The sequence below is a fragment of the Odocoileus virginianus genome, chromosome X (genome assembly GCF_023699985.2).
Source record: "Odocoileus virginianus isolate 20LAN1187 ecotype Illinois chromosome X, Ovbor_1.2, whole genome shotgun sequence".
NCBI lineage: Eukaryota > Metazoa > Chordata > Mammalia > Artiodactyla > Cervidae > Odocoileus > Odocoileus virginianus.
Window position 1 is genome coordinate 12,386,048 of NC_069708.1, and position 27,430 is coordinate 12,413,477.

The 27,430-nt window shown below is 50.2% G+C and overlaps 1 long non-coding RNA gene across 2 annotated transcripts; it reads right to left on the reverse strand.

Annotated features, from left to right (window-relative positions):
• On the reverse strand, positions 1 to 27,227 carry LOC139033105 (uncharacterized). 2 transcript variants are annotated; one of them, XR_011485725.1, is made up of 3 exons: positions 20,943 to 27,227; positions 2,570 to 2,670; positions 1 to 1,193 (listed from the first exon to the last, which is right to left on the reverse strand). It is a non-coding gene; the product is annotated as an uncharacterized lncRNA (long non-coding RNA). The 2 variants fall into 2 exon arrangements; XR_011485724.1 differs by having other exon boundaries at positions 20,746 to 27,227.
• Positions 27,228 to 27,430: the final 203 nt, after the last annotated feature.

A 27,430-nucleotide genomic window follows, 5' to 3' on the forward strand; every position in this document is an offset into this window, starting at 1 on the left:
TTCTTAGATGCCTGGGATTTAATGTTCATTCTATACAATAACATGGAGAACAGGGAGGCATGAGAGCAGCTTTCCTGCCTCAGGGAAAGGGAATAAAGGTTCCACCAGTTTGAGAGGATGGTTAACTGGTAGAAAGGTCTCCAGGTCAACTGAAGCCTGGGACAGGCCTGAAGCTCTTACGGTACAGAGACAGGAGAGGCACAGAAAGCCCAGAGAGGTTGACCAGCGTGGAGAGGAGAGAGGGGCCCGGGGCTTGCTCCACAGCAGCCCATCGGGACAACTGCACACCCTAGAGAATCCTATGGACAGAGGAGCCTGGTGGGCTACAGTCCACGGGGTCACAAAGGGTCAGACAGGACTGAGTGAGCACACACGCATGCAGAGGTAAGGGGGCTGTGAGTAAATGAGAGGCCTTGGCCATGGTCCTGAGGTTGGCGCAGGCCCTGCATACTCCAGCACAGGGGGGGAAGAGCCAAGAGCACCCACGCACCCCCAGTACCCCTAAGGGTTAACTGAAGCCCCCCACCACCACCGCCACCCCGGGGCAAGTAAGGAAACAGCATGCCAGGCCCCTGGACCCAAGGCTGCCAAGGACATCGGGCTCTGTGCTCTAGCCTAGGAAGGACAAACACAATTCGTCCAAGGAGAGCGAGCACAGGGGAGGGAGGGGGAGCAGGAAGCAGGACAGCACGTGGACCACAAAGAACTCCCTCCCGCCCTCCGCAACCCAAACCTGCAACTCAGACCAGGGCAGAAAGGGCAAGAGCGACTCGGCCCCGAAGTGACCACAATCTCAACCCAAGTGAGTTGTGCCTGGACTTGCCAAGTTCAAGCTGCCTGCCACCAGCAGAAACAGGGGCTCAAGAGCCCAGCTAAGCCTGCAGTTTGGGAGAGATAGGGAAAAGCACACCTGAGGGTCAGGACTTTAGAACTTCACCCCCCTACATGTCTTTTCTCAAGGCTTGGAAACCACCGCAGGGAATGAAGTCAGAAGGTAGAATCCGCTTGACAAGCTGGGACTTGCTTTCTGGGGGTCCATGCCCCCACGGGGGCTCAGCCACCAGGTAGGGGCAGGCAGAGGGGGAGGGGCAAGATAGCAGGAGTCTTTCAGACAAAAAACGTGTGAGTCTCCTTTTTGGATCCTGCTGGCTCTCTCAACAACTCTTAATTACCAGCAATCAGCTCTTAATTACCTACAACAAGAGAGACCGGGAAAACACAGATAAATGAAATCCATAGATAATCCCCAAACCCCAATTTGGTCGATAATATCATCTAGTTTCCCCAAGCAACGTCTCGCCAGGACTGCTGATCTCCGGACAGGTCACGGTGTGGAATGACCTCCAGTTCCCCGGCTGGCCTGACCCTTACCTCTGGTACAGAGGGAGAAGCCCGCGGGCCCCAAATAACGCCCAACTCCCTACGATGCGCTTGCCTGCCAGTCCAGGGTGGGGATGGGGGGCGGCTACCAGGCTGCAAGCCTCCGGCACTGGACTATTTTCACTGTGTGTTTGCCCAGCAAATAGGAGTGCTGGCTGCAAAGTCACACCGCCTTGGAGGGTAGGAAGGAAGACAACAGGCCCCAGGGCAAGGGCCGCTGGGACCACAACAATCCAAGGGCTCCTGGGGCCCACCACGTATCCCACAGACCCAGAGGCATCTCTGTCTGCACCCCCGGTGTAGGATGGCCACCCACAGCAGGGGACCCAACTAAGGCAGGCAAAAGCCTTGAGAAAGAGCAGGAAGGGGAGCAAGATGGTGCATCTCTGCTGCTAAGTCGCTTCAGTCGTGTCCGACTCTGTGCGACCCCATAGATGGCAGCCCACCAGGCTCCCCTGTCCCTGGGATTCTCCAGGCAAGAATACTAGAGTGGGTTGCCATTTCCTTCTCCAATGCATTAAAGTGAAAAGTGAAAAGTGAAGTCGCTCAGTCGTGTCCAACTCTTCACAACCACATGGACTGCAGCCTACCAGGCTCCTCCGTCCATGGGATTTCCCAGGCAAGAGGACTGGAGTGGGGTGCCATTGCCTTCTCTGATGGTGCACCCCAGGGGCTCCCAGTTTCCTGACTTTCCACACTCAAGGATTCTCAAGTGTTTCCTTCTCTTGAGTGGTCAGGAGAGGCAGACACCTCATGCCCCACGGCAGGGCCAGCAGAACCCTGGGAAAGTTGTCTGTACTGCAGAAAAAGAATGTCCTGTAGTCAACACATGGGGAAAAAATGTCCAACTGTGACCCAAGAGCAACAAAAATGGTGCCCAGCATTAATTCAAATGGTGTAGGAAATGGCAACCCGCTCCAGCATTCTGGCCTGGAGAATCCCATGAACAGAGGAGCCTGGCAGGCAAGGGTCCCTGGGGTCACAAAGAGTCGGACACAACTAAAGTGACTTAGCCACACATGCATCTATTCAAAAGAAAAAAAATAGAGGACAGGGGGATGCAGAGAATGAGCAACAGGCCCGTTAACCCCCGCCAACCCCTCTCCTCCCCCTGCACCCCACACCCCCAGTGGCAGCCAAGGCAGAGGTCGGCAGGAGTCCAGAGGAGTCGTGAAAGTTGAACACAAACCCGAATGCTGCTCTCTGTTTTCTGACTTTTCCTTTTTTCCTCCAGTCCAGTTAACACAGTGGACAAGCCAATCCTCGTTCCCGCCGGCCTCGTTAATGAACCTGCAGTAGCAAATGTGCCTTGTTATTGCTCTGAGCCTGGAAGCAGCACGCTCCCCACCGATGTGCAAATACCACACAGAAGGGCCCCCTCCACTCCCCCGTCCCTGGCAGACCCCCACCTCTCCAGGAGCTGTTCTGAGGCTAATGCTGGCAGCTGGGTACCCCAAGCCCCACTCCCCACCACCCCCATCCCACCCATGGCCCTTACCCATCCCCCCTCCCATATTTCTCCCCAATTCTGGAAATCTGACAAGCGGGAGGCACACAGGAGCCCCAGGGAGGAGGCTACCCATCTGAGGAAGGACGGGATGCAAAGCTAGCACTTCGCCCACGCTCAGACCTGCTCCCCCACCTGCAAGTGTGCAAATTGGGGCCAGACAGCGCATTGAAAGGGGACCACTGGGCCCACGTTGCAAAGGAGACTAAGGGATGCTAAGAGCTATGAGGCCACAGTGGGGGGGGGGGCATCCCCCCACCCTCCCAGCCCGGCCCTAACCCGGTCGCGGTCCCTTCCGCACTCTAAGTGGGCATTAATGTGGCCAGCGCTAACTCGATTTCATCACAGGGAGACAGGGATCATTTGTCTCCCGTCCTCTGCTTCTGCTCCATCTCTCTCCTCTGATGGGGACACTCGGCTCTACCTCATGAGGTCAGATTTGCAGGGGTTTTGGCCTTTTCTTGCTCGCTTAATGACAACCTGGGTAAAGGAGAGGCCAAGAGAGAGAAATGGAGAAAAACACAGACTCTGGGCACAAAGAACTTGCTTGCAATCCAAAGCCGACATGTTTCTGAGGGGGTCGTTCTGCATCTCTCCCCTCACCTGGTGACCTGGGATGCCCGGGGGCCACCTGGCACAGCAGGCGAGATATGCCAAGAGCCCATCTCACCAAATGGATGGGAAATCAAACAATGCAGGGAAGTATTTCTAGAAGGGAAAAGAAGAAAGACAACATTCGATTTCCCCCCGCTGAGGAGGCTGACATCACTCTCTGCCAAGCAGAAAGTGCCTGCCTTTCTCCAAGCCAGCATTCTGGAGCTGTTTTCTGATTATTTCAATCAGCCTAATAACATGTACATTTGAGACAGCTGCCTGGGCGATTTGGAGAGTTTGGCTCTTCTGCTGGCTCCTGCAGAAGCATAATTTTTGCTCCCCGAAGTTCACATGCAGCTAGGGAAAAAGGGTTTGGATCGCTTTCCCGACCCCAAAATAGAGCCTTCCTGGAGTGAGGTTCTAGGTCCAGAAGTCTTTGCACATTGACTGATCAGCTTAGGGACCCCACCACCAAATCCCCACTGGAGCATCTATTAATACATTCTCGGCTGCTTTCCTCCCCCCACGATAGGAACTTGGTAGTCTGGGGTTCCGTTCATTCTGTTTGCAATCCGCCGGCCTCAGAGCCCCATGGGAGTGTGCTGGGGATGATGTTCCCCTCGTGGCTTGTTACTTCATGCCAGGCACATGTAGAGCCATCCGCCACGTGCAACGGATCCCAGAGAAATGGCTGCAACTCACTGGACTGCGCTTAACTCAAGGCGGCTCTCTGGGCAGGCAAGATTAGACTCAGGCTCCTCTCAGGCGAAAACAAAAGCATTCAGAATGGCATCAGAGAAAGTTAACCAACGTATTCTAGAGAACTTCATCTATTAGAATAACAACACTCACATTTTGAGTGCCTGCTCTGAGTCTTGCATACATTACCTCATTTAATCCTCAGGACAAGGAAGGCAGATATTACAATCACCATTTTCATTTCCGAAATCTGGGAAACCTCCCTGGGAGTTCCTTTTTCTTCTGTAACTACAAAAGCTCCCTTCTCTGGGCCTATGTGTTTTCTAAACAGACACAATCCTAGATCAACCTTAAAAGATCATGGTGTTCAGAAAACAATGCAGGAAGAGGTCTGTCTTCCCAGAGACCAGCTCTGATGGGAGGGGGAGATGGAAGGGCACCCATCTCCTTACTGTTCAGGGGAAGTACGCTCTTTTATCCTTTTTCTTTTTTTCTTTTTCTGGCTACTCTATCCCTGATTGGAAGTTTCTTTCTGACACCACTGCACGCATGCACCAGTCGGTTCCTATCTTTCCTCTTGGTTGCGAAGTGTGAACAGCAGCCTAACTGTCCTAAATATTTCCTGATGCCCATCATCCTGCAGGTTTTCAGGACATGAGGAGGAAGCTGTCACAGACCCTGGAAAAGCTGATGTCCACGGCCCATCACAGGGGGAGAACCTTAGTCAAACAAGGTGTTCATGGAACAACTCTGCACTGGGCTCCCCAGAACTCACAAAAGCCCCCACCTGAGCAGGGAACTGTGTCCTGCCATCCCTGAGCAAAGCAAAGCAGAGCCTTCTCAGGAAAAGTCGCTAACAGGGCAGCGTGAGAGAGCCAGAGAACTAACAAGTGCCCTATAGGGTACCCCAGCTCACAGACACCCAAAGGTGTCTCCCTCACCACTGACACCTGACGAGGCCACAGGTTTACTTTGATCATGCAGTCATCTCTCACAACCTTGAGAAACTCCACTTTTAGAATCACTGCCAGAGGTAGTCGCCAGACCACATGAAAAACTTGGTTACATTGCATTAAGCTTAGCCTCGTATTGGCCCCCTCCCCAAAAGTATTATTCGCCACGCATACAGGTAATCTCTTTGGGAAGTGATCCCAGGAAATACAATGGAGAGGGTGGAGAAAGTGAGATAAGAAAGAGGGGAAAGGCAAAAAGGGTTTGTTAGAGACTTCCCTGGTGGTCCAGTGGTAAAGAGTCCGCCTTGCAATGCAGAGGACTTGCATAGCAGGTTTGATCCCTAGTCAGGGAACTAAGATGCCACAAGCCTCAGAGCAACTAAACCCCACGCTCTGGAGCCCATGTGCCATGACTACAGAGTCCTTCCCCAGGTTCCGAACGATGCAATGAAGATCCCATGTGCCATCATTAAGACCCAATGCAATCAATTCTTTTAAAAGTGTGCGTTAATAAGCAGATTTGCCCTGTGGTGGGACCCTCCGGGAGACTGTAGACTTGTCCCATGGTGCGGTGATGAAACAGAGATATTGATGCATTACCTCCTCTGCCTCACTGGTTAATAGTTGCTCCAAGGGTATTCATTCCCCAACGCTTGCAGAGCCATTATCCCACCCATAAGCCACTTGGAAGGGCCTTCATTCCTTCCAAAGCCAGACAACACCTTTTGGCAGTGACAGGCAGGACACCATCTGCAGGTTCAAGAACAGTCAGCAGGGGCCTCTGGGGTGAGCAGAGGGCACACCGGCACCTACAGCACCTGCTACAGATCTTGATGACTTTCGAACCATCAGCAAGAAATCCAATCCACCTTCACAAGGTAAAGATTGCTATCAGCAGAGATGTTTATGGGAGTAATAATAATAGCTGGAGTTTATTGAGTGCTTATTGCATGCCAGCTGCTGTTGTAAGCACTTTATATGCACTAAGTCTTTTAGTTCTCACACATCTGTATAAAAGAGGCACCATTATTATACCCTGTTGACAGATAAGGACACAGATGTACCGCAAACTCCATAGGCAGTTAGGTTCACAGACCTCTTGGAGCAGTGAACCTGTCATTGGAATGAACCATCATGCAAGGGATAGTTTTAAAGAAGGAGATAAGGTAGATTCGTGTGTATATATATAAATATATGTATATGCAAATGGATTTGGGGGTATGTTTGTGAAAAGGAAGAACAGTCTTATTATTTATACATGAACTAATAAATAACCAATTGAATTTTGACCAACTTTCAGGAAGCAGGAAGGAACTGTGCTGGGAATATTAAGAAAATCTTTATAGGAATGATAGGCGTGGAGCTGTGGTTAAAAGGTGAGAAATTAGCACGAAATAAGTCCTAGAAGCAGGATGGAGGAGAGCATGGAGGGACTAGCTTATCTAGAATATTAGTCAAGATGGCAATCTACTATTCACCAGATATTTCCAACTCTCTCCTTCCCTGGCATATGGTAGAATGATAGTCTTGCCCTCCTTTGAAGTTCGATGTGGCCATTTGCTTGATTTGGCCAATGAAATGTTAGTGGAACTTACTTGTGAAACTTAGAGTGAAAGTTTAAAGAGCCAGGGCACTATTCACCACGTTTCTCCCCCCTTGGAGGTGATCACAGAGCACAAACTAAGATAGACTCTCCATCCTCCTGGATACCTGAGTGACTATGACAGGAAGAGCCTCTTCTCCTGCTGACCTACACAAAACATGTAGCATGAGCAAGAAGTAAAGCTTTGTTGTTGTCTTGTAAGCCAATGAGATTTGGAATTGTTGCTACAGCATAACTCCACTTATCCTGACCAACACGTTTGGCTTGTGCTATCATAACAAACAACTCCCAGATCTCAGTGGCTCAACCAATGGACTTCATGCCCTTGCAAGGTTCACTGCAAGGCAATGGATGAAAGGGGAAAGGTGTTCTTTTCCATACAAATCACTCGGGGACTTAGGCTAATGGAGGCTCCACCCTCGGGAACATTCCCACTACTCACCCAGCAAGACTAGGAAGAAGTTGGAGAGTACTACAGGGTCTTCCTATTGCCTCAATGTAATGTATCATACATCACATCCATATGTATTAATATTTCATTGAACAGAACTTGGAATTGACTCTACCTAACTGCAAAGGGACTGTAAAAATCATCTCCCCCATGCTGGAGAGAGGCTACTGGTGAACACTAATAACATCCACCACACCTGGCTCCAGAATACTGGAAAGTAGTGGGCAGTTGGAGAGTGTGGGCTCAGCTGAAGAAGGCTTTTGAAAGGCAGAACATGACCCATGAGGTATCAGGGAGCCACTGTAAGTGTGTGAGCAGGGCAGGGAAATGAGAAAGGCTGATTTAAGTATCACTGGATGAGTCTAATGCTGGAGAGAGGGGTATTCAGGGGGCCAATGGAGATAGCATGGGGCCTGTATGCCTATGTTCAAGGAGGTCTGTTAGGAGGTTGTTGTATTATCAACATCTATAGTGATGAGGGCTTGGTAGCCACTGTTGTCACAAGAAGAGATAAGGAGTGAATCCTGTGATAACTTAAGGAAAGATGAAGTATGGTGTATTGGGAGCCCAGACTTTGACATCAGACAAACCAGGATCCAAATTCCACCTCTAACACTTACAAGCTTTTTTATCTTGGACAAAATACATTAACTCCTCAGAACCTCAGTGTTCTTACCTGCAAAATGTGGATAATAATATTACTTACCTTATGCAGCTACTGTGAGGATTGAAAGATTAGTGATTATGTTTGTAAATTGGCAGTGCAAATGGTGGAAATGGTGATGGTGGTGGTGATGATGATGATGGTGGTAGTTGTTAGTGGTGGTAATGGAGACAGATGGTGGTAGAGATGGTGGGAATGATAGTGGTGCTAGTGAATCATAAAAGGACTAAAATTAAAGCTTAGGGGGGATAAAGTATCTAGAATTATGGGCAAGACAAGGAAGAGGCTTCCACTATGCAAAACATAGAAGTTATAGTCAGAATATAGAAAGTGAACTATGAAATCTAGGATCCTAGAAACCAAAGGGGAAAAGAGTTTCATTAAGAAGCCTTAAGGACACTTTAGGACACAGAAGATAGGAACAATTGTCATTAGATTTTATTAGAATAAAATGACTATGACCTGGTGAAGGAGCAAGTTGGTGGCAAGGGATTAAGAGGGCCTAGGCATCTGAAAGTGGGTGCCCAGAGGGTGTAGACCTACCTCGTAAGGAGCTTCCAGTGGAAGGAAGAACCATAAAAGGATCTATATCATCAGAAATGTTTTAGGATGAAAGTAGCAGTACTTTTGTTTAAAAAAGAAGTCCGTGGAAAGAAAAAGAGGAGAAATATTTGTTTAAATGCTTTGCATTCACAGAGTTGAAAAGATCAGCCATAGCTAGAGAGAGGAAAAAAACATCAATAGCTAAAATTTAAAGTGGGGCTTCCCAGCTGGCATGGTGATAAAGAATCTGCCTGCCAATGTAGGAGACAAGAGACACCGGTTTGATCCCTGAGTCAGGAAGATCCCTGGAGGAGAAAATGGCAAGCCACTCTAGTATTCTTGCCTGGAAAATCCCATGGAGAGTGGAGACTAGTGGGCTACAGTCCATAGGGTCGCCAAGAGTCAGACCCGACTGAGCACAAACAAACACATAAAATTTAAAGTAAGGCTCTATTTAACCTACAGCTCCTTTCTTATCTTAACAGATATTTATAGAGCATTTTCACTGAAGAATCCCAATATTTGAATGGCATTGAGCCATTTTTTTAAAATATTTATTTATCTTGGCTGAGCCAGGTAACAGTTGCAGCATGTGGGATCTAGTTCCCTGACCAGGAGTTGAACCCAGGCCCCCTGCACTGGGAGTTCTGAGTCTTAGCCACTGGAGAACCAGGGAAATCCGAGCCATTTTTCACAGTCTCTGAACCTGTCCCTCAACATCTCCTCTCTCTCCTGGTTCCCTAGGAGAAAGACTCCATTTCCCAGCTAGGTGTGGTCACTTGACTAAGTTCTGGCCAATGTCCCATGGCCAAGTGGTGCATGATCTATAAGTTCCCAGGAATCTTCCTGAAAAGACAGCAGGGCCTTTTCATCCCCTTCTTTTTAGTCACTTCCTCTCTCCTGTTGCCTTAACACATGAGTGTCATGGCTACCATCTTGGACCACAGGACTAAAAGTCCCATTCTGAGGGCAGAGCACTGAGCTTGAGGATCCTAGATCTGTGAAAATTTCATGGTACAGAGGAGTCATTCCAGCTCTGGACTCAAGCCAAAGCCCATCCTCCCAGACACACTCCTCAGAGAGGAGACAAATGGCCTGGATACCCACCGGGGTGGCCTCCGAGATTCACCCAGGGAGACCATCCCTCTCTCTGGGGGTAGCAGTCTCACAGAGGGCTGCCCCTGTTTCCTAAGTACCACTTTGTAGGAAGGAGCAATAATGTCCACACTGTCCTTTGCCTCCTCCTCAGGCTGGAGAAATCTTAGAAGGAAGGTGCCCGAACAGCCCTTCAGCGCAGCTTGTGAGGCCCTGGGCCTCGGCGCTGGCTGGCTGGCTGGCTGGCAAGAGGACAGATTCTGATTTCAGTTGTGCATTGCTAACGAGCGGTGACTTCACATTGGCGAAGAGAGCCGATTTGAGTGCTTTCAAGGACAAAATGTGTCCTGCTATCTGGAGGTGAAAATCAGAACCCAGTCTCACCACCTTGCTATTTCTAGAGGCAAAGGAAAAGCTTTTAGAGTCTGATCCCACCCCTGCTCTGAAATGAAGGCTGCTCCTCAGTCACGCCAGCCCCTCGCTCCATAGAGTTTCTGCGTCATTTCCCCTTATGATTCATCCAGTTCATCCCACCGACTGCTTGGTTCTGTGGTCATCTCTTGGGCAGTGTCATCCCTCCCATGACCCCCTTATGAACTCCAGGGGAACAAGGAGGGTGATTTATTCATTTTTATAACCTCATGACATAGCACTGTGCCTGGCACGTAGCAAATGCTCGAAAAAGGTTTCTGATTAATCATTCCTGCATTTCATTTGGGGATCTTTGCCTGCAAATGAGAGGCAAGTCATCTGTGCTGGCTGATCCCCTGATGCCAGGCCAGCCGGATAAAGCCACATCTAGTCCATGTTGAAAACCTACCTCTCAGAACCCCGAAAGTTTCAGAGAGAACAGTCACCAGCCCACCTTGGTAAAAGGTAGTGATAGTGGTTTTCCAATGACTAGCCTAAATTTCTCCTGTCGCAGTTGAGAACCACTCCATCTGCTCTGCACGTCAGTGTGACAGCCCAGCTGCTCACTGCCACCTACAACCTGGGCTGACATTCAGCTGCAATGCACAGCTACGACAGCTGGACAGGTTGTTAAAATATTGAAAGGCTTCTGTAGCGTATAGTAAATAGCCCCTGTCCTCAGCTCCTGAGTGTCCTCATCTGCCACCCTGGCCAACTTCAGCTACTCCCCTGTGATCCCCAGATTCCACTCCAGAGCACAGAAGACCTCCAAGAATGGTGGTCGGTGCCCACCTTCAAATCTCACCCAGCTGTATCAACTCACCCTTCTCCTCCCCAACTGAGTCCGGCAGCCTGTCCCCTCCCCTCAGGCATCACCGTCTTATGACAGCAGCCCCTGGCAGACATGTAGGCAGATGTGCGAATCGCAGGCTGGGGAGGGATACTGTCAGCTATCCACAACGGGAGGAGAGGTGAAGTCACTCATCAGAGACAGGTGGGGATCAAATGCCCAGAGAGAGGACAGGAGGTCAAAGCCTGGTCTATGAAGCCACCAAAAGCCACAATGAGGCTGGGCTGGATTCAGTGGGAGTTAGACCTGAGCAGGATGCCTGGCAGACACCAGGTTCTGGGACAAGGGTGAGGTCAAGGCCAGCCAGACAAGAGACAGGCTTATCTAAGCCACTTGTTCCCTCTCCCAAGCCTGGAAATGCCCATGAAATGAGAAGGTACCCTGTATTCCAGAAAGCAGCCAAGACCTAGTGAGAAACTCCAGGAGAGCCTTGAAGTGGTATCTGTCAAGATGGGGGGTGGCCAGCACAGAAATGAAGAAACAGGTAAAGAAGAAGCTTTTGAACTTAGGTTTTTGCATCATCTCATCTGCCCAAGACTTTGGGACTGGCATTTCCTGCCCATAACCCATGGCAGAAATTGGTGGCACCAGCTCATGTTGCCAATGCCAGGGTCGTGGGGGTACAATCAGATGACACAAGCCCACTGGGTGAGGAACTGATGAAAAAAGGCACTGGGTGGACCAGTAGCCCCCAGGACCGATAGGCTAGAATCCAGCAAGGCTGCCCCCTCCTTTGCTGTGAACATTGGAGGGTTGCAAGGAAAACCACCATCTGGAAGATATACCTGGTGACATGGCTATAAACTCGGGTAACCGACACTGGTTCTGTGGTGCCTGGCTTTCAGCCCTACCCCATGGCACGTGACCTCGCAGAGCAAAGCAACAAGGTCCCCGAGGAGAACGCCCAGCATGAAAGAAAGCCCTGGAACCGGGCGTCAGGGCCAGCAGCGGCGGACATGCATGACTGGCACCGAAGGCCCAAGCATTTAAAATAAGCGCGAGGAGGGACTTTCCTGGCGGTCCAGTGGTTAAGATCCCAGGTGCTGCCAATGCAGCGCGCACAGGTTCTATCCCTGGTCGGAGAACTAAAAATCCCCCATGCTGGGGTGAAAAGATAAAAAAAGAAATTAAAATCAGGACAAGGACTCTCTGGAAGGAGGTAACAGAAGATAGGAGCAACTTCAGAGAAGAACACAGGATCATTGAAACCTAGCACATGGAAATCAACAGAAAGAAGAGATGAAATTGAGAGCATGATGGTTGGGGTAACTACCAGCAAGGGACAATTAGAGACCAAATTGTAAGTCACCCATGTCCCACGTGTATCCCTCAATTCCCTTTCACATTTCTATGCATGCCCAGAAGCCAGCGCCAGTGTCCCACAGCCAGAGGACCCTCCTCAGGCTGCCGGACTCGCTTGAAGTGAATTCAGCCCTGAACCACTCATTGAAGGAAGAGGTAGTAAAATTCTGGCCCCTCATCCCAGACCAGGGCCAACTTTCAGGTGTGACCTACCCCGTCTCCCAGTTCTCCATGAGACTGAGTCCAAGTGCCCTCCATGGGACTCTGCATGGCAGCATACTCTGGCCTGGCCCCCTCCCCTCCCCATCCCAGTTCCCCACTCCCCAGTTTGTTTTCCCCAAAAGCAGGTTCTAACAAATCACTTTCACATACCGCCCTGGCTCGGGGGTTGCTTCTGGGGTACCCACCCTAAGACACAGAGCGGTCTTTCTCAGTGAATACCACTGCCGTCTCTCCAACTGCCCAAGCCCCAAACCATGGAAGCAACTTGCACCCCATTCTCTCTTTCACCCCCACATCCGATCCACCAGGTATCCTTGGCTCTAACCCCTCAGTGCCTCTAGAATCTTCTCTCTCTCATAGTCACGTCCTGCGTGGACTACTAAAACAGCTCCTAACAGCCCATCTCTTCCTGTCTTGGCCCCTCTGATCCTTCCTCCAGGAGGTTGGCCCCGGAGGGGCTCTCTGTGACCCTCAAGCTAACACCCAGTCTTATTCGTGCTTGCAGGGGCTCTGCTGCCCCAGCCCCTTGCTCTCATCCAGGCTTGTCTCTCACCACCCACCACCTCGCAGCCTCACTGAATGCATCACCTCTGGGTCTCACACAGGCTCTTCCTTCTGCCTCCAACAGCTGTCTCCCCTGCAGCCTGCTCTCTCAGCTTGCCCTATTTCAGCTCTCCATCTAAACAACCCTGTCTTTGAACACCTGCCCCCCCCCGACCCCCAGCCTGGGCCAATGCCCCTACCACTCTGGAATGGATACTTCATGCATGATCTGCCCCTTTTCCACAAGTGGCCCCCTTCCCATTCACTCGGTTTCCACGGACAGAATCAAATTAATCGTTCATAGCCCTGCCCCTTCACGGAAGTGATTGGTTTAGAGCTGGGCACCTGACCAAGCAAAGCCAGCGAAAACCTTCCCCAGAAATCTTGGACCTGGAATGGAGAAAGGTGAATAAATCCGACTGGGTGGCTAAAACTTCCGGGAGATAATACGCCAAAGCATCAAACATTATATTCTCTGTCACATGAAGAAAATTAGTCTTTGTGAGAGAGAAGAGAACCACTAAACAGCAGCAGGGAGATGGAGAGAAGAGGTTCCTGGGTTCCTAGTGTCCTGAGCCCAGACACATCACGGCCTTGAGTTCTCTGAGATGTCCGTTTCCCTGGAAATAATGGCGGAACTTGAACTCCATTTTCCTTGAAGCTAGTTTGAATTGAGTTTTGTCCCTTGCAACAAACAAGATGTAACTATTAAGTTGATGTCAGACTTTACTGTAAGCATCTGTTTAGTTGGCCTTCTGCTAGTGGGCAAGCTTCTGTCCCCATCTTCTTCTCTATGGAATCAGAGGACCAAGCACGGTGCTTGGGTCACGGTAGGTGTTCGGCGTGCGTGAGGTGGCAGCGAGTGTGGCAGCTGCTCATGGTTGCAGAACAGGTGCAGGCACAGACTGGTCATCTCATCTCTCCAAAGGCTGCCCAATCTGGCAGCTCCTGCATCCCTTCTTGTGCCCTGCAGGCGGGCAGCAGGGGAGAAAGGGGCACGTGCACTGTGATTCAGTCTAATTCTGAGCTTTAGGAGTTTGAAAGGGGCTACTGAGGGGAACAGCAACCCACTCCAGTATTCTTGCCTGGAGAATTCCATGGACAGAGGAGCCTGGCAGGCTGCAGTCCATGAGGTCGCAAAGAGTTAGACACGGCTGAGCGATTCACACACACACACACACACACACACACACACACACACACACACACACACAGCTTGAGCGCCGTTTCTAAGTAGCTTCGGTCCTGGTGCAGGTTGAGTTATGCCCCTGCAGGCGTCTGGCTGACCTCGACCACAGGCTCAGGAGTGAATCTGCTGTTATTGCCAGAGCCTGATGAGGAGGACGACATAACCACACAGAAATCCATTACCGCATGGCTCCAGACATGTTCAGAGAAATGGGATCCTATTCTCACAGACCAGCACACTGACATTCAAAGAGCCAGGGAATACATCCCAGCTCAAAGTCAGCCCCAAGCGTGTCTGGAAAATGCCTGTGGCATCCTTTGGAAATGTCAGCGCCTGGTCATAAGCGAGGGTGGGGAATGTTCTGTCAGTCCTCGGGGACAGCACACCCCAGAAGCGGAAATACCTGCCCTTTCACCTTTAGAGAGAGGGTGTTTCCCAAAACAGATTCACAAAGGGCAAAGCAGGTTAGGTACGGAGGTTTAAATTAGGCCTAATTACTCAGCCTCCCCATTGCAGGCTCGTCTTTTTTTTCTTTTCTTTTTTTTTTAAGATCTACAAAGACTTCTAAAAGCCAAGCAAGCCTGTGACTTTCCCTTTCTTTGCTCCCCACACTATTCATTTCTTATTTCTCTTTCCAGAGGTAATTTATTCAAATACAAGCAAACACAAATACATATATTCTTATTTCTCTCCTCTATTTACATAAAAGGTAGCATACTATCCACACCATCCCCCGCATGGCTTTTTTCACTTCAGCTACCCTTAGCATTTTTCCATTCATACACAAGGGGATTCTTCATCCTTTGTTCAGCTGCAAATGATGCCAGCTCATGGATGCCATAGTTTATTTAGTCTGTCTTCTACTGATGGCCATTTTGGTTGATTCTATCACAAGCAATGCTGCAGTGAGTGACCATTCACAAACGTCATTGCACACGCGTGGAGGATTGAACACATATGTCGTTGCATTGATGATCCCAAGCCTTTAGCTCTTCCTGTGTCCCTGCCCTTTGACCCTTGACTTTGCTGCTTCTGTCACTAAAAAGGCACAGTGCCTTCCCTTGACCCCTTAAATCTGGACTTTACCATGTAACTTGTTTAGCAGACTTGATATAAGCAGAAACTTTAAAACATACTTGAGGTTTTAATTAATTTCTTCTTTCATTTCTCTGAAATTGCCATGAAACATGCCCAGGCCAGCCGAGAACAAGTTCAAGCTAGCGTGCTAGAGTATTAGAGCATGGGGAGCAGGGCCCAGTGGCCCAGCTGAGACTGTCCTAGACAAGCCAGCTCCTAGCCAATCTGCCAGCTGACCACAGATACAGAAGTGAACTTAGCCAAGATGAGCTGAGTCTACCTTAAATCAGCAGGAACACCCCCAACAACCAAGTAGTGAGAAATAATTGAGTTGTGCTTTTAAGATACTAAAATGTAGTGTGGTTTGTTATGCAGCAATGACTAACAGATACATCCTACAATATAGAGGCAAGTAAGATAAATTCCCAGAAGTGGAATCACCAGATCAAAGGATATGGCAAATTTGAAATTTTGATAGATATTGCCAATGTCTCTGCATAAAGATTGGACTAGTTTATACTCCCACAACAAATCATAAGAGCACTTGTTTGTAAACAGTATGTTATCAGTTTTTTCTCAATCTGGTAGATGAAAAAGAATACCTCTGTGTAGTTTTGTTTGCATTTTCTTATCATAAGCATGAACACTTCATATGTTTAAAAACCATTTTGACCTCCTTTTCAGTAAACTGTGTGTTCATGTTTGTGACCCATTTTTCCTATCAGATCACTATTTTTCTTATTGATTTCTAGGAACTCTTTATATATTAATAAGATAGCCCTTTGCCTATGATCCCATTCCATGAAACCATACACTCCATATGAGCAGCTTAATAGTAGGCAAAGGGAGTAAACAGAAAGCAGAGCTCTAGCAGAAGGTAACTTTTCCTCAATCAGCAACTATGTCTTGAGCACTTTTTTTGGTTCAGGCTTCTAGGTTAAGCATCCCAGCATACTCAGAAAAAAATTGACATGGTACATAAAGAATGTTCTAGAGATGGCTATGGTTAAATCCCCACATATATTTACCCATAGTCCCTGCCTTAGGAGTGGGCAAAGGGACCATATACATTCCTCATGGCTCAACTTCCCTGGCCACAGCTGATTGATCATAGCAATATGCCTGATTAAGGGCAGAACCAATTCAATTCTCTTTTGAGACTTTGAACTCAGAGACATAAAATCAGAGAATGGTGGGCCCTGAAAGTATCAGATCACTTTGCAGAGGTGGCGCTACCATTTGGTGCAGCCCTACAGAGCCACATACAAGCAGACAAATGAACTGAGGAAGAGCCAGGGTGCAGACAGAACACAGCAGTCACTCAGACACCGGCAGGGAGGAGCAGACACAGGCCACAGCCTGAGGGAGAAACAGACAGACTGCCCCCTCACTTCCAGCTCTTCCAGACTCAGCTCCTGCCCCCTTGTCCCCCCAACAGTTTCTTTCTAGCTGGGTTCTGTAAGAGCCTTTTGAATCCTATTACTAAACCTCCTTGTACTAATTTAAGGAGTGTTCTTATTCTTGGTATCAAGAGTGTCTTAAGACAAGGAATCTTCATATCAGCTTAAGAAAAGAATAGAGCCTTTTCATCTTGTATGGCATAGTTTTGATTTTAAAAGTTTCCTAGTTGCTATCACTTCTCATTTTATAGTGGGAGAACTTGGGGGCTTGGCCAAGGTCACTTTGACCACAAAAGGCAGAGCCCAGCCATGAGAGGAGGGGTTTGCTGCCAAATGGCCTTTTCCCTCAACCCCATTTTGCTGCCTCCAGGCTGAAGCATTGTATAAGTATATGCTTAATCATGAGACTAAGACTCTAGGTGCTGAACAGCTCCCAGGAGAGGGTGATCAATATAGACTGGCATCGCCAGGGCATCTATCTACCCACAGTCTGTGGGAGGTAGGGAGGCTGTGGCCAGGCCCTGAGGACCTCTCAGGTTCCCACTGCACCCCCCACCCCGGGACACTTCCCACACTCACCCGTGCTTATTTATGTGTATGGCACCCTGCCTGGGAGGAGGGCTGGTTCTCTAAAGGAAAATCCCCCAAAGAGATATGCTGGTTGTTTAATGGCCCATACCTCCCACTCCACCCCCACCCCGCCCCCATCCCACCCTGGAAAGGAACTTGCAGACCCCCTTCTGTCGGGGCAAAGAGGTCCCCCGAAAGGAGTCCCCATTGTCCCACTGTCCACTGACACATCAGAAAAAAGAGTGAGTCCACCCAGTCTTTCCTAAGCACCCACTGCATACAAGACCTCCCGCAGGGCACTGGCATCACTTCTGGAACCTTCTGGGTGCATTCTCTAAGTGGGGGAGGGGACAGGGCTGGGGCCCAGGGGGAGGGGGAGCAGGAAATTAACCTCCTGCCAAGTAGAACGGAAATTGAATTTCTTCCCCTCCCCCTTCTTCTGCCTCTCTCACCACCCCTCCCCGACAACTCACTTTTTATCTCTCTCCAATTACAGTTTTAAACATTTAGGGTGCTGCTGTTTTAGTTTTAAAATTTGTTAGGCTCAATTTATGCCACTTAGTAAAACCTCTTTTCCAAATGAAGCCAAATTAGAACTAAAACACTGCAAGCCATAAAATGTGGGCATTTCATTTGGGCTGGGTTGGCTTTTTGATTGTTTGTGTAAATGAAGCATAGAGAAGCATTCAGGAGTCTGTCTCAGGTCTGGGTGAGGGAGATCCCCCGGGATCCCCCAGAGGTCTGGGCCCTGTCCCCTGGCCCTCAGTTTGACTCTCTCGTGCCCCTGGGTGACTAGCGAGCCTTGAAACAGGTCACTCCACACTTTGGCAATGCCCTCCCATCCCTAAGTTCTCTAACAACGGGGACTACTTGCTGCGAGCCAATGTCACCCACCGCCACCAAACAGTGGACAATAAATCGATGGCGAATTCAATCCGGCTGGCTGTGACTGGGGATGGGAGCTGGGGGCGCAGTCTGGAAATATCTCCTCTCACACCCTTGCAGTGCAATGTCTAAAAAATTCCCTGGTCTCAGTGACCTTCGACTGGAGGGAAAGGTGAGCCCCACCCCTCTCCTGGTGGAGGAAAGGAGCCGGGAAAGGGGGGAAGCGAAGGGGGGTGAGGGAGGAGATCCTGAGCCACTAATTAGGCTTCTGGTGTTGGCTGCCAAGAAGGTCAGAGAAGTTGCCGGCTGATGAGCCGGGCCTCCCAGGGGCCCTCAAGAGGTGACATCTGGGGTTCCCAGGCTGGCCCTGTCTGTGCCAGGGGAAGCGGGCAGCAAACACCGCCAGGACTGAGAGCCCAGGAGGGGAGACAGAGGCAGCACCGATGGCCACAGTGATGAGACGGTGACTAAGGGCCAGTGTGGACCTTGCCAAGTGATTTGGCTTGTCCCCACGCCAACAATAAAGGCCCGGTGTCTGGCAGGGGATGGGGTTTTGTGTGCCGAGGGACACCTTATGACTGACCCTGGCAGAGAGCCACAACCATCAGGAACCAGCCCAAGAAGAGAGCAGACAGGAGCGGGCAGAGGAGTCCTTTATGGGAGCAGGGGCTTGACTCGGGTTGGGGGCAGGGTGTCTGAGGAGGAAGGGCAGAGGGCAGGGTGAGAGGGAGTGAAAAAACATTCATGCTGAGGACCAGTGGGGGTTTCCCTAACGAAGGAGGAGTCGATCATGTTTGAGATAATCTCTGAAAGCAAGTGGAGATAAAACCCAGTCAGTGGAGGAAACTTTGGAAACCGTTTAAAGGAAACGGGACAAAACCCCCAGAATAAAATGCCATCTGGAGTCCTACTGGTCCCTAGGATGGAATCCATGATCCAAGGTGTAGGTGAACCTCTGTCACAGGCTGGGGTCCCCGGAAGCAGATGCCGAGATGGAGTTTGGGGGTGGAGGCGTGTTTGGAAGGAATCAATCCCTCTGAAAGGAAGCGGGTAGAGGGGAGCAGGACTGGACAGAGCGGGGAGTCGAGTTGAAATGCAAGCCTGACAGACTCAGCCAACCTGGAGGAGAGAGCTGGGGCATGAGGCGTGTCCAGGACAGTGTTCTGCCTGGAGCCAAAATGGCCAGGTCTTTATAAAGGCTTTCATGGTGGCTTAGAGGGTTAAAAAAAAAATCTGCCTGCAATGCAGGAGACCTGGGTTCAATCCCTGGGTAGGGAAGAAACCCTGGAGAAGAAAATGGCAACCCACTCCAGTATTTTTGCCTGGAAAATTCCATGGACAGAGGAGCCTGGCAGGCTACAGTCCAGGGGGGTCTCAAAGAGTTGGACACAACTGAGTAACTAACACTTTATAATAGCCCCACCCCACACCAGTTCAGCCACCAGATGGGGGTCTCCCAGGAGAGGGGCCTCTGGGTGAGGTGTTCTCAGCTGCTGAGGCCGAGCCTGAATGGGCAGCAAATCCTTCCTAGAAGGGGGCTCTGCTCCTCCATGTCTGTCACATCCTCCCCCTCCCTTAATTTCTAAGCTCCTGGCTTAAATCCCTCTTCTCCTCTGGGCCTGGTTGCCCCCTCCCTGTTCTTCAGGCCGCTGGCTGTGTGTCTGGAACCCGGTCTGACCCTAGCCCAGCCCAGTGTTTTCGATTTGCTCCATTCTCCCAGGCCCACGGAGGAGAATTCTGGTCTTATTTCTCCATCATGATTTCCTCCTCCACTCAGGCCCTGTGTCCTGGTAACCAGCAGCCATCACAGCTGTCGACTTGCAGGGGGCCTAACGCTCATGGCTTGTTTGGGGCTCAGCCTCGGTCCTGCAGTGCTGGTCATTAAGCTTCATTGTGCCGCCCGCCAGGGCACTGGCCGGCCCAGGATAAGCCTCAGATGAACTCAGCCTCGCTTATTAACTAGGACAAACCAAGCCGGGCCACAAAACGTCCACCGCTTGAGCCATCAGCTGCGGCAGACGTGGTCCTCTGCAGCCTCCAGCTCACCCCCCTTCTGTCCGTGGCTTGCCAGCAACCAGCTGTTACTCAGCCCCATAGCTTCACGTCCACAGAATCCAGAGCACCAGCTCCACTTTGGAGCCTCATTAATTGAATCACTGGCACATTCTCCAGATACATGCCTGGTCCCTGATTTGCCTAGGCTGTTCAGAAGCACATTTTCTCTCTCTGGACTCATGGGGAGGATCCTGCAGAGCGGGGGACAAGTCTGGGGATGCATAGGAACGGAGCTAAACATTCAGGCCTGGTTTCTCTTCCTGACTTCTGTCCTAACCTCGCAGCCCCTGAAGCCCACCCAGGATGACACAAGTTATAACACAAAATGAGCACTGCTGGGGGGCTAAGTGAAGGCAGAGGCAGCTGCCGGCTTCCGTGGTGGTGGGAAAGGAAGGCCAGGAGCCCTAATCTCTGATGAGCTGGGGGAGCCACCGGGGGGAGGGCATGGCACACCCAGCATACATGTGCACAGAGATGGAACCAGTTAAGCCTAGCTCTACCAGTCTGCCCACTTTGCCGGGTTCACCCCATGGCCCCAGGCCCCTGCCAGGAGGGAAGTCTCGCTTGGAGATGCCCGGCCGGCTCTCACTTGTAACTCGAGTCAGCAAGAAGCTGTGGGCTTCTGGGGGTGGGATCCTGCAAGAGGCTTCCTACAGGCCTACTTAACCCCCATTACATTCGTTCCCTAATATACTTTTCACCTTCAGCAAATAGTGCAAATTTGAATTTTTACTCACTGATCAAATATTTACCCTGTGAGCTGCCAATCTGGATGAGCTCGGTTTCTCCAATTCTCCACGTTTGTATTAGATGAATTAGCATTTTATTGTTGGTCCACTGGTTTGGGACTCAAAGGTGAGACGGGGAAAACCAGAGGAAGCCGCTCAAGAGATTCTCCATAAAGAATGGGTTCAGTTTAGTCTTGTGTCGGGTCTCCCAAACAACTCACCAGATACGGGAAAACAGTTTATTTTGGAAGCGACAGGCAATCGTGGCTTCTGAAGAACAGCCACTTTCTGTACTTCTTATCTGCACGACATACATCTTTGAAATCTGTTATCCAGGAAGGTGAGTCCAAGGTTCATCTCATGGTTTATTTGCTGTAGACAAGCAGACAAATCAGGTCATCTCTCAGAGTCTTGGTTTCCTTATCAGCATAGTGGGTACAATAACATTACCCCAGTCAGAAGGTTGTTGCAAAAGTCAAAAGAAATATTGGAGGTGACAACGCCATAAAATGGAAGGCACTAAATGGAGAGTCGTATAAGATCAGAAACTGAAGCTGTTTTAAAACATAGCCCCCAAATTCTCTGATACTCCTCGCACCAAGAATTGTGGGGTCTGTGTTCCCTCCCATTGAATTGGAGTGGGCTTGTGACTCCTCCAGTGGCTAGAGTGTGGAACATGTAACATTGTGTGACTGTCCAGGCTGGATCAGAAAAAACCATGTACCTCCCCACCTAAGTCTCTTGCGACTGTTACCATGGAGGAAGCCAGTAGCCATATAGGAAGTCAATCACCCCAAAACTGCCCTGCTGGGGGGCAGATGCAGATACTCCAGGCAACAGACATGGGAGAGAAGCATCTAGACCCATCACTAGGCAGCCTCAATAGATGCTACAAGGAGCAAAAGAACCACCCAGTTGAGCCCTGTCTGAATTCTGACCCTCAGATCTGTGAGCATAATACAATGCTTGTTATGTCACTAAGTTTGGGGTTGTCTGTTACACAGCAGTAGTAACTGGAACACAAACAATTCATCTACGAAGTTCCTGTATCGGCTAAGAGATCAAAACCCCCATTGCTTGTTTTCTCTCCTTGTCCCTATTTGACTCTAAGCATCAGGGTGAGGTGGGATTTCTTATGACCCGGCTTTGTGGATACAGGACCACAACATGTCCAAGAGTCCATGGAAGGCTTGAACCCAGGGGTCCTGCTTCTTGGACGCTAGCCTCTCCCTCAGGACAGAACAACAAAAACCTCAAAAGGAAAGGCTAGCCTCGTGGGTTGCGACCTCATGAAAAAGAAAAACGAAGAAATTCCCAATTACCAAACAGTGAAGCAAGTGGGTACCACAGAACACCCCCAACAGCCCATCATTCACAATTAATTTCTTCTGGACTTGGGAATGCTGGGGAGGTTGTTGTTGAAGCAGACTGTCTTCCCACTTATGTTTGGGCTTCTTCTAAAATGAAAGGAAAAAAAAGAAAAAGGAAAGGGGGAAAAAAAAAAAAGGCTGGCCTTCCCAGAACCTCCTCTACACTGCCTGGAAGGAGCTTGGTGTGGCCCAGCAGGGCGTGATAAGCGTGCCGGCAGTGGCCTGCCAAGGATCTTAAAAATACCCTGCCTCAGACAATCCGGAAAGTGAGCAACCCACACCTGGAAAGCAGGTTGCTGGCTACACAGAGGTTTCCAAGTATGGATCCCGTTTACACTTGCCGGAGCGCAGCCTTCTAATTCCAGCCGCTCATGAAAAGGCACGTAGGTCCTCCTTGACGTCAAATCGCTCTTTCCACTGAGCATAATTTCTTTCAATGATGGGCTTGGAGGGGTTTCAGCGACGGTGGGTCTTTTTTTTTTTAATGAATCATAGACATGCAGATCAGATTTAGTGTTATGACTGTGGTGCATAGAGCGTCACTGTTAATTCTTGCTAAGCGCTGACAGCAGGATCAACCCCCAAACAGCACAGGCAAATACACCACCCCAGCCCCGGGGGCTTAGAGACTGCATAATTACAGACGACTGCACGGTACTCATTACCGCCACCGGAACATCTCAGCCCAGGCACAGCAACCCCCCAACCGGATCCAGAGAGCCCCCTGGCGCGACTGCCAGCTCGGGCCCTTTGAGCTCACTCTCCTTCTCCAGACAGGAACGTGGTCACCAAAAACGAGCTGGGCTGAGCTACAGAAACCCTTGCTCCCGTCCTGAAGGTTGTGGTCCACGGCGGTTGAAGCTTGCTCTGAAATGCCGCCGAGTTTGAGCTGGAAGGGAAGGGGTGCAAGGCTTGCTAAATGCCGAACAGCTGAACAAGTCCCCAGGGCTGAGGAAAGAGCGTTCTCCTTCCCAATGAGCCAGTCGCTGGCTCTCTGTGTTTCTCATAAAAGGACGGGGATGGGGGGAGGTGGAGGGAGGCAGAAGTCAGAGCGCTCGCTTGGCGTGTCCTGTCACTGCGAGTTGTCCCGGGATGGCCCGGGGTCGGGGCGGGAGGGCAGTGGGAGTCACCAACCCTCGGCTGTGTTCACACGGCTCAATCAGGGCATTAAAAAAAAAAAAAAAACCCGCATCTGGAGTTTTTGCTCCATCTTTCCTCCAAAAGGTTTAAAGGGAAAACCAAACTCCTGGGGTCTGTTGAACTCGGCAGGGTTCTCCTTGCTCCTTCTCTGTCGACCTGCAAATATTTAATGAGCCTCAACCACGTGCAAGTGATGGAGTTGGGCTAAGAAGGCTGAAAAGAAAATAGGCAGCCACCAGACCTGGAGCATGGGGAAGTGATTTTATATCTTTCGGTTCAATGTTTTCTGGCGCAGGAAGGCCAGCAATCATGCTTTAGCACCTGCTCTGTGTTCTAAGCTTCATGGACCCTGCTCTCTTGGCCCCCACGAACTCACTGGGACATGGGTATCACCACCATCCACTCAGCAGATAGGGAAACTGAGACTCCACTCCCACTGTCTACTTAAAGGCACACAGCACATGAGGCCCTGAGTTTGAATGGAGTTCTGTTCCAGGTCAGACCCTGGAGGTCAGTGGTCCTGACTCGGGGTCTCACACTAGAGTCCCTAGAGAGCTTTCAAAAACCCCCATGCCCAGGCCATGCTCCAGGCCAACTGAGTCTGAATTCTGGGGGCTGGCATGCAGACATCAGTACTTTTTAAAGCCTCTTGCGTGCGTGCTAAATCGCTTTAGTTGTGTCGAACTCTGTGACCCCATGGACTATAGCCCGCCAGGCTCCTCTGTCCATGGAATTCTCCAGGCAAGAATACTGGAGTGTGTTGTCATTTCCTCCTCCAGGGGATCTTCCTGACCCAGGGATCGAACCCGGGTTTCCTGCTTTGGAGGCAGATTCTTCACCATCTGGGCCACCTGGGAAGCTCCATCAAGCGCTTGCTGGGCACTAGATGCTCAGTAAATGAGCTCCCTTCCTTGAAAGCAGTGGTTCTTCAGCACACGTGTCTGCACATCCCACAAACAATCCCTAGAGTGATGAGGGGTGACCAGACATGAGTGGGCTTGCTACAGTGGCCAGAGTGGAGGCAGAAAACGGGGTGCAGACTCAGGACCCTCAAGGACCCTGATCAGCAATCCTCTGGCTCTGCTCAGAGACTCCAGAAAAGAGATGAGGTGGGGGGGATGTGGCGTTGATCACTCCAAGCTTGGAAATTTTATTCCTCAAGTGGCTTCCATCTCCCCAGGAGGAGAAAGAGGCACACCAATGGAGGCCTAAGCTCAGCCTCAGGCCGACAGGGCTCCTATAACCAAGGGGGAGCCCTTGGGCTACCTCCACTGCACCCATCCAGCCTCTGTGGTGAGCTCTGCTGGACCGAAGGGTCCCCTTCCCCATTGTCAGGAACAAAGGAGTGGGAAGCACCCTCCTTCCTATTGTATTTCCAGCCCTCCTGGAAGCCAAGAAACAGTGCTGCAAATCAATTGTTTTCAAACTAAAGGGTGCTCTGGTGGGCATGCTTCTCAAATTCTGCATTCAAAGGAATGCCAGGCTTCCTATGTCAAGTGAGATAAAGTGAATTTTCTTGGGCAGCCAGCAGAAATTTTTTCATCTTTCAGAAATAACGTGTAGGGAAAACACTAACCCCCTCGCTTAACCATCATCAGGGAACAATGAGCTGTTTTTCAAGAAATGAATCTGCAGGCAAAGTAAAGCTCCCCCTCTGGAAACACTAAAACTTCAAAACAAAAGTGCATGTATTTTTAAATAAACCATGTCCAGGGGGAAGGATGAATTAGGATTATCAGATACACACGGCTATATATAAAATAGATAACCAACAAGGACCTACTCTATAGCACAAGAAACTCTAGTCAATATTTTGAAAGAACATATAAGGGAAAAGAATCTGAAAAAGCACATATATACGTAACTGAATGACTGTGATGTACATCTGAAACTAATACAACATTGTAAATCAACTATATTTCAATTAAAAAATAATAAATTAAAAAAGCAAATGGCATTACACGTTGCCTTTTTCCTTTGATGGCACAGACACAGTTGAAGTGGTCTTGGTGGCTCACTCACTGGGTATATGGACAATCCTGCCACGCTCACAGATGAGGCCACCTTCTGCGTCCATGTGCCCCATCACTAGATGGCTCCACCCTTGCTCTCCTCCTTGATGTCTTGTTTCTGCTTTCTTCCTGTCTCTTCTTTTGCTCAGATGTGCGTAATAACACCTTCCTGTGGCTGTCAGTATCCCAGCCACATCATCTTTCCCTCCTATCTGCTCCTCCTCCTCTTGTATTCCTGACCCTGGTCAACAGCACCCGTGTTCACTCATCCATTGCCAGCAAAACAAAAACCAAAATGAAGGAGGAGTTGGAGGGAACTTCAGAGTCATCTGATGTGTTAAAATAGTTTGTGAAGTAAGAGTCAAGAGACGCTGATGAAAAGAGATCCCAACATGTCTGTGGTGAACAGTCAATGAACTTCAGCACAGGGAATTCTTCAGCTATTTCAGCTCTTTTGGATGGTTCCCAATAGTTGAGGTCGCTAAGGCCAGTAACTTCTGGATAAGCAAGGTGTCATGGTTCATAGGTTTTTGCTTGTTTCCTTTGGTTTAAAGGATCGATTTTGTATTATTCCAGAAACAGGCTACAATTCAGGGACTTGATGAGAGCTTTTGACTTCTCACTTCCCCCATCACTCCATCCCCCAAAGGGCCAAGACTCCCAAATCGGAAAGGGCAGCTGTCAGACCAGGATGAGTGTGAAATGAGGGCTAGGCCTCCTCCATCGTCCCTTCTCTCTTTCTCGTCCTTCTTTTCCCCACTCACAGCTCTACCTGTCTCGTACATCAGTCAAAAACCAAGGCAGGAGGCGGAACTGCCCCGGAAGAAGGGCAAATAAGGCTCTTGAAATTCCAGAGGGGAATGACCTCTCAGAACAAGGGACAGGGCCGAGCACCCAGCAGACCACCACATTCCAGAGCTGACTCAGAAACAGGATTTGGTCAGTGCACCTGGAGCAGAGGAGGGGTGGCCGGGCCTGACTCACCATCGCCATGCTGAAGAGACTGATGTAAAAGTCAGATGCCAACACAGCCATTGGCAACAGAGCCTATTCCTTTCCCGGGGCAGGAAAACCCATGCCCGCATCCCAGCCATCCTCTTTGAGGCTCCTGGGACACTGAGTCAGTGTGGCAGGTGTGTGAGGCAAAAGAGAGGCGAAGTGGAGGTCAGTGTCTGTGTAAATCCTGCTGTTGGATGGTCGCTTTGGGCCTCCTGGCTCTGTGCTGACCCACTCCCTGCCTTTGACACCATCTACCAGACTGATCCCAAAAAGACAGGCTAGGCAAGAGCTCTCCCTGACGTCCCAAGATGGTAGGCCTATGTTGTGGGTGGGCTAGACTGTCCCAGCCGCCCCCAGACCCAGCCCCAGATGAGCGCAAAGGGGAGAGAAGTGGAGTAGAGAAAGAAAAAGTAGAGAGAGAAGAGTGGAGTAACCTATGGATGGCTACTCATTTTGCGAAACTCTGTGGGTCCTCCAGAAGGCCCCTATAAACCGACTCCAAGTGCCCCTGGTAAGATAAGTCCCTCGAGCCTTCCCCACCAGCTTCCAGGCACCTGAAGGCTAATCATTAACTGTTTTAAGATCGTGGATTCTCAGAGAAAGCCTGCAAGGAACTAGGAGCAGAGACGGCATGGGGGGTTCCCTACCATGACCCCCACCGCACTTCTTCTGAGCACCAGGTCAGTCCCCCCTGCCCTGCGCCATCACTCACCAGGGGAGCTGTTCTTGACCTCGTGGAAGTCACCTGCCTGCCGGAGGGGGGGGGGGGCGCCTAGCAGAATAGCTCTCCCACAGCCTGCTGCCCACCTCCCGGGGCAGTTTTTCCGAGCTGTCTCTCTGGCTAACACAGGAGCTTTGGAATAAGACAGGGAGAGAAAGACCTGAGGGGTGGGGGTGGCGGCCCTTTCTCCGAGCTTATTAAAAATCTTTTGTGTGCCATAGAATAAGTCCAGCCTTCTCGTCCTGCTTTGGCCCCCCCGCCCGCCCCCCCTCAGCACTTAACTTTTTCAGGCCTGAGGAGCATAAACGCTTCAGTCAGTCCATGTAAACCAAAGATCCTTCTGGCCTTCGACCGTGTCGGGGTCTCCTTTACGTGGCCTTTCACCATCAAGCAGCCGCCCGACCTCGTGGCCAGAGGTGCCGGCTCCGCCTCTCTACGGCCCCGTCTGTGTCTCTGAGGACCCACGC